The sequence below is a fragment of the Ornithorhynchus anatinus genome, chromosome 11 (assembly GCF_004115215.2).
Source record: "Ornithorhynchus anatinus isolate Pmale09 chromosome 11, mOrnAna1.pri.v4, whole genome shotgun sequence".
Classification (NCBI taxonomy): domain Eukaryota; kingdom Metazoa; phylum Chordata; class Mammalia; order Monotremata; family Ornithorhynchidae; genus Ornithorhynchus; species Ornithorhynchus anatinus.
Genome location: NC_041738.1, coordinates 27,516,940 through 27,530,159, shown reverse-complemented (window position 1 = coordinate 27,530,159; position 13,220 = coordinate 27,516,940).

The window sequence follows — 13,220 nt, the reverse complement described above, 5'->3', positions numbered from 1 at the left end:
GTGATGGGAGAGACAGGAGGAGGACAGGGTTTGGGTGGGAAGATGAAGAGTTCAGTTTGGGAGATGTTTAGTTTGAGATAATAATGTTAATAATGTTGGTGTTTGTTAAGCGCTTACTATGTGCAGAGCACTGTTCTGAGCGCTGGGGTAGACACAAGGGAATCAGGTTGTCCCACGTGGGGCTCGCAGTCTTAATCCCCAATTTACAGATGAGGTAACTGAGGCATGGAGAAGTTAAGTGACTTGCCCAAAGTCACACAGCTGACAAGTGGCAGAGCCGGGATTCGAACCCATGATCTCTGACTCCGAAGCCCACGCTCTTTCCACTGAGCCACGCTGCTTCCGCGGGACATCCAGGTAGAGATGTCCTGAAGGCAGGAGGAAATGTGAGATTGCAGGGAAGGAGAGAAGTTGAAGCCGTGGGAGCGAATGAGTTCTCCAAGGGAGTGGGTGTAGCTGAAACTAGAAAGGGACCTAGAACTGAGTCTCGAGACACCCCCACGGTCAGAGGGTGGGAGGCAGAGGAGAAGCCAGAAAAAGAACTGAGAAGGAGCATGAGAGATAGGAGGAGAATCAAGAGAGGACAGTGCCAGAGAAACCAAGGTTGGATAAAGAGAAGGGGGTGGTCTACAGTGTCAGAGCTGCTGGGAGCAGGAATAGAATAGAGTAGAGGCCTTCCAGATTTGGGGAGAAGAAGGTCACTGGTTGTCTTAAAGAGGGCTGCTTCCTTAGAGTGAAGGGGCTGGAAGCCACACTGGAGGGGATGGAGGGGAGAATTACAAGAGAGGAAGTGGAGACAGTGGGTGTAAAAACTCTCTCGAGAAAAAATAGTAGGAGGGCGATGGGGTAATAACTGGAAGGAGCTGTAGGGTCCAGAGGGTTTTTTTAGGATAGGGGATATGTAAGCATGTTTGAAAGCAGTGGGGAAAAAGCCGCTGGAAAGTGAACAGTTGATAAAGGAGAAATCTCCCCGTTAGACATGAAGAGCCAAAGAACGACTCCCTTTTCCCCTGGTGTAAAATTCTTCTTTTCATCTTTAGAGCCCAACCTTTCCTTGGCTGAGAGGAGAGGAAGTGGCATTCTCGTTGAACTCATCACTGTGTTACAAAGAGAAGTCAGTTAAGAGTAATTAAGGCAGGAAACGCTAATAGCATAGAATAAGATAAATGCACAATTAGAGTTGCCTTCTCCCAGGCACATACCCTGGTAGTGTTGAGTGATGGCTCTCTCTGGAAAGCAAATACTCGTGGGAAGGCGCATAATAAAATAGGCTCGCCCTCCAACAGAGGTGCTCTGCCCAACCCTCGGAGTTACATTAATACGGCAGAGCACGGAATCGTGGCGAACCCAGCAGCCGGAACAAACGATTACGGCAGGAATCTGACAGTGGTCAATCGAAGCAGGAGCTATGGCATGGCCTGGATGGCCCCCGTGATGAAAAAAATTTGCAAAAGAACCATTTGCCACTGTTTCAACACACAATGCACCCACTCCTGGGGTAGTTCTGGTTGTTGCATTTTTATTCTCATTTTCATTATTTTATTTGTTAAGCGCTTACTGCGTATCAAGCAGGGGTAGAAACAAGCTGATCAGGTTGGAGGCAGTCCCTATCCCACGTGGGGCACCCAGTCTAGGCAAGAGGGAGTAGGATTTAATCCCATCTTACAGTCGAGGAGACGGAGGCACAGAGAAGCAAGCAATTGACAGAGCCAGGTTTAGAACCCATGTCCTCTGACTCCCAGTTCTGGGCTTTTTCCATTAGGCCGTGTTGCTTCTTAGGAAGAACATGGGAGAGAGCTAAACAGGATAGGGAGCCACCAAAGGTGACTGAAAGAGTAGAGCTTTTAGGCTGATCTGCAAAGAACTGAAAAGACTAGGATGCTTTCCCTGTGGAAGCTGTTCCCCAAACATCTTATTTACTTATTTATGTATTCATCTGAGCAGAAAACTGAGCCTTCTACCCGGTGGCCTCAGAGAGCCCTGACGTAGGCAGACAGAAGCTCCTCGCCATCGGCTTTAAAGCACTCGATCATCTTGCCCCATCCTTCCTCACCTCCCTACTCTTCTACTACAACCCAGCCCGCACGCTCCGCTCCTCTACTCTAAGCTTCTCACTGCACCTTGATCTCATCTATCTCGCCGCCAACCTCTCACTCACATGCTGTCTCTGGCCTGGACCTCCCTCCGTCCTCAAATCCGACAGACAATTACTCTCCCCTCCTTCAAAGCCTTACTGAAGGCGCATCTCCTTCAAGAGGCCTTCCCTAACCCCTCCTTTCCTCTTCTCCTTCACCCTTCTTCATCGCCCTGACTGGCTCCCTTCATTCCTCCCCCTACCCAGTCCCACAGCACTTATATACATACCTGTAATTGTATTCATTTATATTAATGTCCATCTCCACTCTAGACTGTAAACTCACTGTGGGCAGGGAATGCATCTGCTATATTGTTATAGTCTGCTCTCCCAGACGCTTAAGACAGTGCTCTGCACTCAGTATGCACTCAATAAATACCACTGACTGACTGAAAATAGGGAGTGTAGAGTTTAAAAATGTTTTGAAAGAAGGAAATCACTTTTAAATGATAGGAATAAAATGCTGACTTCCCTCCTTTGGTTGAGGGGTGGGAAGAGGCTCCAAGTGGAAATGTCACTTCACCTAAAATGAAAAGCAGAAATGCCTTTAAAGGAGCAAAGGAAATAGAATCAGTGACTGTCAGCACTGCTATAAAACCAAGTCAGGACCATGAAGTTTCCTCCCTCTCCCGGGCACTTAGAATTCACTACATAGTATCACACAGAACCTACAGAAAAGAGAATACAGAATGGGAAAAGTAGCATTTTGATAAGCTATAATTCAAGACTTTAGAGATCTGCTCCTGCTTTCTCTCTAAAAGACTTGACCCACTTAAAACTGACAGCAGAGAAACTGACCAAAAGCCAAGAATTAACATCCTTTTCCTCTCTGGGGATGCCTACGCCAGTTGTCAATAGGTTGGTGACATTTGCTCATCATTTTTAGGGTGGTAAATGAATTTAAGGGTTACACAGAGCTAGATTCTATAAGTTCATCGTTGGGCTCAGTGAGGACTCTTTATTAGCCCTTACTTCTTGAATACCTTTTCTTCCTGATAGCAAACTTCAAGTCATCAGTGGCACCTGGCTTTAATAAAGCCTTTATCCAGTATCTCGTATTCAGCGATTCACCCCTAAATTTGCAGGATACATCTGAGTGGCGAGGGAAGTGTTGCTACATAAATGAATAGCTAAACCTGATTTTTCATTCTTTGGAAGGAGGCGAAAGAAATCATCTGTGCTACCCAGGCATCCCCTCTCAGCCAGTGTCTGGTTAAAAACGAGCCCCTTAAGTCCACCAGAGAACTGCATTTTCAAATAACGGACGGATTCTGCCCTGGAGTGGGAGAGGCATGAGTGAGCATTGAAGAGTCAAATTAGAGCTTCGGTCTGTGACTCCCATTTACAAATCCCATACCGAGTTAGGATCCAGGAGCTCTTGAACTCTCACGACAGCTGGGTATCCGAACTCCGAAGATAACCGGCGAGCCAGTTATTCATCCCTTTAAGTTCAGCTCTTATTCATCCCTTTAAGTTCAATCAGTCAATCAGTGTATTTATGAGCACTCGCTGTGCACGGAGCACTGTACGAAGCGCTCGGGAGAGTACAATACAATAGAATCGGGAGACACGGTCCCATGTCGTGGGCAGGAATGTGTCCGTTTATTGTTGCATTGTACTTGCCCAAGCGCTTAGTACATACAGTGCTCTGTACGTAGTAAGTGCTCAATAAAGACGATGGAGTGAATGAATGAGTTTACAATCTAGAAGGGCAACAGTGAGGGAAACGGGAAATTCTCTGTGGTCAGGGATCACGCCTACTAATTCTGTAGCGGTGCCCTCTCCCAAGCGCTTAGGACGGTGCTCTGCCCACAGTGTGCACCCAAGATGGATCGACCGATCGAAAGGTGGGAGGGAGGCTCGAAACCCTGTTCTTGGAAGAAGGTGATTCCACATCTTAGTTCTTCCTTTCCTTTCTTTGGTCTTTCTTCCCCGTCTTTCCTAAGGCAGCTCTCCGACATTAGCTCAGTCAGTTCCGGGTCCTGCCTGTGGAATTCCCAAGCCCCTTGTTCTTCTGCTCTTTCTCCCCCGCTCCTGCCACCTGCCTTATAATCACCGCATGGAGAAATCAATCAATAGTACTTATTGTTGGCTTACTGCATGCGGAGCACTGTGCTTAGCGCTTGGGAGAGTACAATATAAGAATAAGCAGACACATTCCCTGCCCACAACAAGCTTAAAGTCTAGAGGGGGAGACAGACATTAAAATAAATTAATGAATTCCAGATAGGCACATGAGTGCTGTGGGGCTGGGAGGGGGGATGATTAAAGGGAGCAAGTCAGGGAGAGGCAGAATGGAGTTGGGGAAGAGGAACGGAGGGCTTAGTCAGGGAAGGCCACTTGGAGGAGATGTGCCTTCAATAAAGCTTTGAAGGAGGAGGGAGTCGTAGTCTGTCGGATTTGAGGAGGGAGGACTTTCCAGGCCAGGGGCCATACGTCCCTCTGCTGCTCGGATCATTTTTTTTCAAAAACATTTAGGACTTCATCTCCCCACTTCTTAAAAAACTCCAATGTTTGCCCACCCACCTCCGCATCACACAAAAACTCCTCCCCGTTGACTTTAAAGCACACCATCACCTTGCCCCCTCCTATCTCACCTCTTTAATGACTCCAGTTGTCAATAGGTTGGTGACATTTGCTCATCATTTTTAAGGTGGTAAAGGAATTTAGGGGTTACACAGCGATAGATACAAAGCAACCCAGTTCACACATTTAGCTCCTTAAACGCTAACCTGATCGCTGTGCCTCAACCTAGTCTTATCTCACTGCCAACCCCTCACCCACATCTTGCCTCTGGCCTGGAACACCACCCTCCCCCAATCTGACAATTACTCTCCCCTCCTTCAAAGCCTTATTGAAGGTACATCTCTTCCAGGAGGCCTTCCCTGACTAAGTGCCCCTTTCCTCTTCTCCCACTTCCTTTGGACTCACCCTGACTTGCTCCCTCTGTTCCCCCCACTCACCCCCCAGCCCACAGCATTTATGCACATATCCATGATTTATTTATTTATATTAATAATAATTATGGTATTTGTTAAGTGCTTACTGTGTGCCAGGCACTGTACTAAACACTAGGGTGGATAGAAGCAAATTGAGTTGGACGCAGCCCCTGTCCCACATGGGGTTCACAGTCTCGATTCCAATTTTATGGATGAGGTAACTGAGTCATAGAAAAATGAAGTGACTTGCCTATGGTCACATTGCGGGCAAGTGGCAGAACTGGGATTAGAGCCCACATCCTTCTAATTTCCGGGCCTGTGCTGTATCCACTACATCATTAATGTCTGTCTCGCCCTGTCTAGACTATAAACTCATTGTGAGCAGGGAATATATCTACTGATGCATTTTATTCTCCCAAGTGCTAAGTCACAGTAACCGCTCAATAAATATGAGTGAACAAATGGATCTGTAAAATGGGAATTAAGAGTGTGAGCCTCATGTGGGACCTTGGGCAAGTTACTTTACTTCTCTGTGCCTCAGTTGCCTCATCTATTAAGTGGGGATAAGAATGCGAGCTCCACGTGGGACGAGGACTGTGTCCAATCGCCTTAACTTGTACCTACCCCAGTGCTTAGAACAGTGCTTGGCCCATAGTAAACACGTAACAAATACCATAATAATAATAATCTACTCTAGTACTTCAAACAGGACTTGGCACAAGGTTAACAAATACATGCTTAACAAATACCATGATCGTTATTATTATTTTATTATCTGCTTTTTCATTTTTGGCCCCGAGCCTCCTGCCTCCAAGTCCTGTGGTTCGACGGCGTCGCCAGGCTTCTCGCAGACCCGAGGAGAGAACGTGAAGGGTCTGGAGCTCCTGGGAGGCCGACGAGAGCGGCTCACGGAATTTCCCGTTCTGTGGTCTCTCTGAATTTTCAGGGGTCCTGTGGTTCGACGGCGTCGCCAGGCTTCTCGCAGACCCGAGGAGAGAACGTGAAGGGTCTGGAGCTCCTGGGAGGCCGACGAGAGCGGCTCACGGAATTTCCCGTTCTGTGGTCTCTCTGAATTTTCAGGGGATTCGTTGACAAAACAGCCCCAAATAATGTGTAACAGTGAATACTGTCTGCTCCCAACGGCAGGTGTGCTTAAAACAAGAGGTTAGCACACTATCTATAATTCTATTTATTTATATTGATGCCTGTTTACCTGTTTTGATGTGTCTCTCACCTTCTAGACTGTAAACCCAGTGTGGGCGGGGATTGTCTTTGTTGCTGAATTGCACTCTCCAAGCGCTTAGTACGGTGCTCTGCACACAGTAAGTGCTCAATAAATACGTTTGAATGAATGAATGAATGAACTAACGAGCCATCTGGGGCTTTCTGGGGGCCAGAGAGGAAGAGGGAAGAGGTGAGGTGATCGTTCTGACACAGAAGAGGCCCGGGCTGAGGCTTCTGTGGCTTGAAGAGACAGCAAGCAACAGGAGATGAGGCCAGGGTTGACAGCTCTGTGGCTGATTGCCAGCTAGAGAAAGTGCCAACCAAAAGTCCCCCAAACCAATCAGTCGAATTTATTGAGTGCTTACTGTGTGCAGAGCAGTGTACTAAGCATTTGGAAAGTATAAGTAGGCAACACAGAGAGACAATCCCTGCCCGACAATGGGCTCACAGTCTAGAAGGGGGGAGGTAGACCTCAAAACAAGTAAACGGGCATCAATAGCATCAATATAAATAAATAGAATTAGATATATTTACATAACAAAATAAGTAAACAGCCATTAATATAAATAAATAGAATTATAGATACGTGCATATATACTCACGTGCTTTGGGGTGGGGTAGAGCGAAGGGAGCGAGTTGGGGAGATGGGGAGGGAAGGGGGAACTGAGGAAAAGGGGGGGTTGGTCTGGGAAGGTCTCCTGGAGGAGGTGAGTCTTCAGCAGGGACAATATAACAGACACATTCCCTGCCCACAACAAGCTTCCAGTCTAGAGAGACTAGAGCCAAGGGACTTCTGTACTTAATAATAATAATAATAATAATTGTGGTATTTGTTAAGTGCTTACTGTGTGCCAGGCAGTGTTCTCAATGCTGGGGTGGATACAAGCAAATCGGGTCGATCACAGTCCGTGTCCTACACTGGGCTCACAGTCTCAATTCCCATTTTACAGATGCGGTAGCTGAGGCCCAGAGAAGTGAAGTGACTTGCCCAAGGTCACATGGCAGACGAGAGGCGGAGCCGGGATTAGAACCCACGACCTTCCGACTCCTAGGCCCATGCTCTATCCTCTATGCCGTGTACTTCTACTGTTCTACTCTCCTCCCTGGCTCCAAGCAGCAACTTGACTCCCAGCAAATTAGGAAAACACAGAGGAAATAGAGAAGCAATGAGGTCTAGAGGAAAGAGCACGGGCCTGGGAGTTGGAGGACCTGGATTCTAATCCTGATTTTTGCCCGCTGTGTGAGTTTGGGGAAATCACTTAACTTCTCTATCTGGTTACTTCAGCTGTAAAATAGGGATTAACACTGCGAGCTCCATCAGTCAATCGTACTTATTGAGCACTTACTGTGTACAGAGCACTGTATCAAGTGCTTGGGAGAGTATAAGATTCATTCAGTCATATTTATTGAGTGCTCACTGTGTGCAGAGCACTGTACCAAGTGCTTGGGGGATGTTACAATACTAAACAGGGACACATTCCCTAACCACAACAAGCTTACCGTCTCAAGGACGTCCCCTGTGTCCATCCCGATTCTCTTCTATCTACCTCAGCCCAGTATAGTGCCTGGCGTGTAGGAAGAGCTTAACAAATACCATCCAAAACAAAAAAAATATAGAGTAGCTTCTGTTCCTCATATCCCTACCCAGTTCCGGAGTGTCCCAATAATAATAATAATAACGTTGGTATTTGTTAAGCGCTTACCATGTGCAGAGCACTGTTCTAAGCGCTAGGGTAGATACGGGTTAATCAGGTTGTCCCACGTGAGGCTCACGGTCTTCATCCCCATTTTCCAGATGAGGTCACTGAGGCCCAGAGAAGTGAAGTGACTTGTACACAGTCCCACAGCTGCCAAGTGGCAGAGCTGGGATTCGAACCCATGACCTCTGACTCCCAAGTCTGGGCTCTTTCCACTGAGCCACGCTGCTTCTCCAAAATGAGAAATAAGAATTTCAGAGCTAGGCCGGTCCTAGCTGTGAGCACATAAACTGATTTCTCCGCACTGTACTCTAACAGTTTGCAGCACCTGGTGTGTTTTTAATTCTGCCTCAGTTTCACGATTTTCCCTCATCCTAAAGGAATGGTTCAGTTCCTGGTGGTCGTGCACTAAGTCGGTCTGTCTGCAGCTGTTCAGCCCACTTCCTCGATGCATTCTTTGAGGTTAGGTTTCATCTCGGCTTTAAAATTAGCCTTTTCGTTGCTCAATAGCAGGTCCAGTGGCAGGGAGAGAAAATGATACTCAAACCATTTAGCTTTGGTACATTCTAGAAGCTCTAGGAAGAGATTTCATGGGTGGAGGAAGTTGACTATGCTGATGAAAATAAGGTTAGGGGGATGATTGATTAATTTTTATTAACCAGGTCCTCCCTACCCATTAGTAGGAATAATCAGAATGTGGCTTGGTTTGTTTTAAGCCTCCTTAAAAAAATCAGAATCAACGACTGTGGCCCTATAACTCGGGAGTAGACCGTGGTCACGTCAATCCGGAAAAGCCTGCCAGATATGTTTATTGATACTGTAATTCCTCAGGAGAACCAATAAAATAGAAAATTAAAGGCAAATCTGCTGCGGTCATCATTCATACCGATTTCTGCAAGGTTAGTGCTGTCTTTCCTATTTGAAATCAACACAGGGAACGGTTGAAAAAATCCTACAACAAACCTGCTATCACCAATATTTCAGAGTCTCCGTCCCCCAGGATGTCGGAAACAGAACAAGGCAACTTTTGCAATCGAGTATCGGCGTGGCCGATTTCCCAGATCTCCCGGTACGATTTTGGGAAACGCCAGGCCCTGGGTTTTCATCACCGTGTGGAAACATGGGGCTCACAGGTATTCAGCTCCATCAGTCATTCATTCAATCATATTTATTGAGTGCTTACTGTGTGCAAAGCACTATGCTGAGCGCTCGGGAGAGTACAACAACAAACAGGCACGTTCCCTGCCCTCAGCCAGCCCTGTCTAGAGGGGGAGATAGGGCAAGGTGATTTAACGCTTTAAAGCCAATGGTGAGGATTTTCTGTTTCCATGCAGATACGGATGGATAACCACTGGAGGGTCTTGAGGATTGGGGAACCACGGCCTGAGCGCTATGGTAGAAAATCGATCCGGGCAGCAGACCGAAGTAGAGACCAGAGTGGAGAGGGACAGGAGGCTGGGAGATCAGCAAGAAGGCCGACGCCAGAATCAAGGCAGGAAAGGATGAGTGATCGGATTAACACGAAGGAGAGGAAAGGACGGATTTTAGCAACGTGGTAGAGGTCAAACCAACAGGATTTAGTAATGGATTGAATGTGTGGGTGGAATGGGAGAGGGAAGACGAGGGTAACGCCGAGGTTACGGGCTCGTGAGACAGGAAGGATGGTGGTGACGTCTACAGTGATGGGAAAGTCACGGGGAAGACAGGGTTTGGGTGGGAAGAAACAGGGTTTCTGTTTCAGACATGTTAAGTTTCAAGTGATCCAAGTAATTCCAGCTCCGCCACTTGCCCGCTGTGTTACCTCGGGCAAATCACTTCACTTGTCTGCCCTTAGTTACCTCATCTGTAAAATCGGGATTTAGACTGTGAGCCCTGTAGGAGGCAGGGACTGTGTCCAACCCGATTTGCTTGTATCCACCCCAGTTCTTACTACAGTACCTGGTACACAGTAAGAGCTTAACAAATACAATTATTATTTATCTGTATGTACTGAGCACTGACTGTGTGCAGGACACTGTGCTAAGCTCTCGGGAGGGTACAGTATCGCAATAAACAGAAACATTCCCTGCCCACAGTGAGCTTATACTGTAGGGACAAGGAGATGTGACTGCTCAACTTTTGGAATTGTATATTCCAAGCGCTTAGTCCAGTGCTCTGCACATAGTAAGAGCTCATAAATGCTATTGAATGAATGAATGAATGAATGGAATCTCGGGACTGGAGACTGGAAGCTGAAGTCGCTTGGGACCAAGGAAAGGAAGTTGCAATCCTTGAGGACCCAGAGCCACCAATGGATCTTGGGGATACTGGCCACTCGGAGGCCTGTGATGTCGGAGGCCTGCTTGACCTTGGGCAAGTTACTCTGCATCTCTGAACCTCAGTTTCCTCTTTTGTAAAATGGAGATTCAATACCTGCTCCCCCTCCCCTTTAGACCGTGAGCTCTATATAGGACAGGAACTGCAGCCCATTGCTTGTATCCACCCCAGCAGTTAGTACAGTCCCTGGCACATAGTAAGCGTTTACCAAATACCACAATTGTTATTATTATCATTATCTGCATATACTGTATCTACCCCAGTACTTAGAACAGGGCTTGTCACATAGCATGCCCTTAACAGAAATCATCATCATTATCATTATTATTATTATTATTATTATTTCTATTAGAAGCCAAGTCAGAGGGAGGCTAAGCCCCTCCAGTGAAATTACCAGGCACGAGTAATCATCCCAGACAGGGCACAGTACAGCTGAAAACTGAACTGTCAGTTTCAAATTGGACCACCAACCACTTTATGACTCAGACCCGTTGTCAGTATTGGAATAATTTAGCCTGACTGGAGATTTAAATCTGCCTATAGATTTTCCGTTGCTTCTGGGTGTTTCAATAGGATTTTCATCCCGACCTGCGGCAATCTGGATCCTTTTGGGAAATGAGACGGGGCAAACGAGATCTATATTCAGGGGCCGAAGCCTCCGCCAACTTCTTCCCGCTGGCCCGCTTCTCTGTTGACCGGGAAATCTCCAGGGGATTTCCTTCCCATCAATCAATCAATATTACCTATCGAGCACTTACTGTGAGCAGAGCACTGTACCAAGAGCTTCGATGAGTACAGTACCATAGAATTGGTGATAATCATAATTATAATTGTGGTATCTGTTAAGCGCTTACTCTGTGCTGGGTACTACACTGAGCGTTGGAGTGGATACCAGCAAATCGGGTTGACTCGGTCCCTGTCCCATACAGGATTCACAGTCTCAACCCCCATTTTACGGATGAGGGAATTGAGGCCCGGGGAAGTGAAGTGACTTATCCAAGGTCACACAGCAGACAGGCAGCAGAGCCGGGATTAGAATCCTCAACCTTCTTATTCCCAGGCCCTGGCTCTATCCACTATGCCATGCTGCCTCCCGATCCCCGCCCTCAAGGAGTTCATAGTCTAGTGGATTTCTTCTTTGGCCTTTCCCCTTCCTCCCTCCACCTACGTCTGGATGAGAACGCTGTTGCCAATCCAAGTGGTGCAGCACTGCATTTGGACGCAGTGCGGGTGACTCGACGACCAAATTATATTCGCTGCCCAGCCAATGCGATGACCTTTCATAAACCTCCACTTAGCGTGAGCACTCTTCACTAAATCCAATAGAGAAAAATAGTTTCTACCTATTGAAAAACACTCCTGACTTAAAAACAAGCCAACCCTAAAGAGAGGGGGAACCCCAGCAGAAGCTGTTTGGTTTTTAGAAAACAGAGCCTTGCTCAGATCCCTTAAAAAATGATTTCCCCTTCTTATAACAATATTCACTAAATACATCTAAGCCTTCTTTTATGATTTAAAAATAAAAATCAACTCCAGGCTGAGAATTAGCATTTCAAGCTCCTTCCTGATGCAATTGAAAATGACCAACTTATAAACCTTTATAGAAGATGAGGCACTTGAATATTTTATTCTCAGGTGAAAACCAATCACCCGGAAAGCGCTGTGCATGATAAAGAGGCAGAGCTTTTAGCTGGGGCTGGAGGGGGACCTCTTTTTTCCCGACCTTTTCCTCTATTGATATGGGAGTGTGTGACAAGCCAGAGTGTTCCTCTGAGCCTCAGTCTCCACTGCTGAAAAAAAAAAAGGGGGAGAGGGTCTTCTGTCAGCCACATCCCTAAATTGGGGGAGATTTCAGAGGCGAGCACTATGGGAGGGCTCTGATGTTCTGCCGTATCTGTGCCTGTGAGAACCGTGAGGTCTGAGTCTTGTTTAGTGACAAGAGGAAATCAGTAGCTGGGGCCTAAAATAGCCTGATGACGGGGTGGGAAGGTTCTGGGATTGAGCTGCCAGTTGCTCTGGAAAAGGATCGGTAGGAGACAGTGAGGGAAGTTTGGCAAAACTGGAGTTTTCCAGGCCTCTGGTACGCCCGATCATGTCATTCCTTAGCCCCCTCGACCCCGGAGTGGCAGGGGCGTGAAGGGGGAGGGTCAGGAGGGCAAAATCTTTAGAACCGTAAGGTGTGGAGGTGTGGAGTGGCTCAGTTCTGAGCAGAAACAAAGCTCAGTATAGCTCTGGCCTGAGACTCCAAGAGTCCCCCCAAGTATAAGCTCGCCTTGGGTAGGGGATGTGTCTGTTTATTGTTATATTGTGCTCTCCCGAGTGCTCAGTACAGTGCTTCGCACACAGTAAGTGCTCAAAAAATACAACTGAATGGAATAAGTGACGTTCGGTGTGAGAAGGAGCCGGGAGGACAAGAGGTGAGGCTGTTTCAGACCACCAGCCTGTGTCCTTGGGCTTTCTAGTCTCATTATCATAAGCAACAAATTGATGTGTGTGGGTCCGGGAAAAGAGAGAGAGAGAGAGAGAGAGAGAGAGAGAGAGAGCGGCTTCCTACTTTCAATTAGAGATTTAAACCTTTTTGCGAATCTAAAGACAAAGCCTAGTGTTAATGTGAGAAATATGAGGCTGAAACAACTAATAAAGTTGGTGTCAACCCCAGTCGTAAATTGTTAAAGATTTGCTGGGCTTTAGCAGAAAATGAGGTCTCCGGGCTTCCTTTGGAAGAAGACATGCCATAGAAAAAAGCGCTGAGGTTTCAGTCAGCCCTACCGGGATGTGCTGGGTTCAGCTTTTGAAGGCTTCTGTGCCATTTATGGACCATTTCTGCCCGTAAAACAGGAAATTAGTGCACTAAAAATGACTAACATGCCACATTAGCCTGTTTTCCTACTCACAAATCCCCCAGCCGGG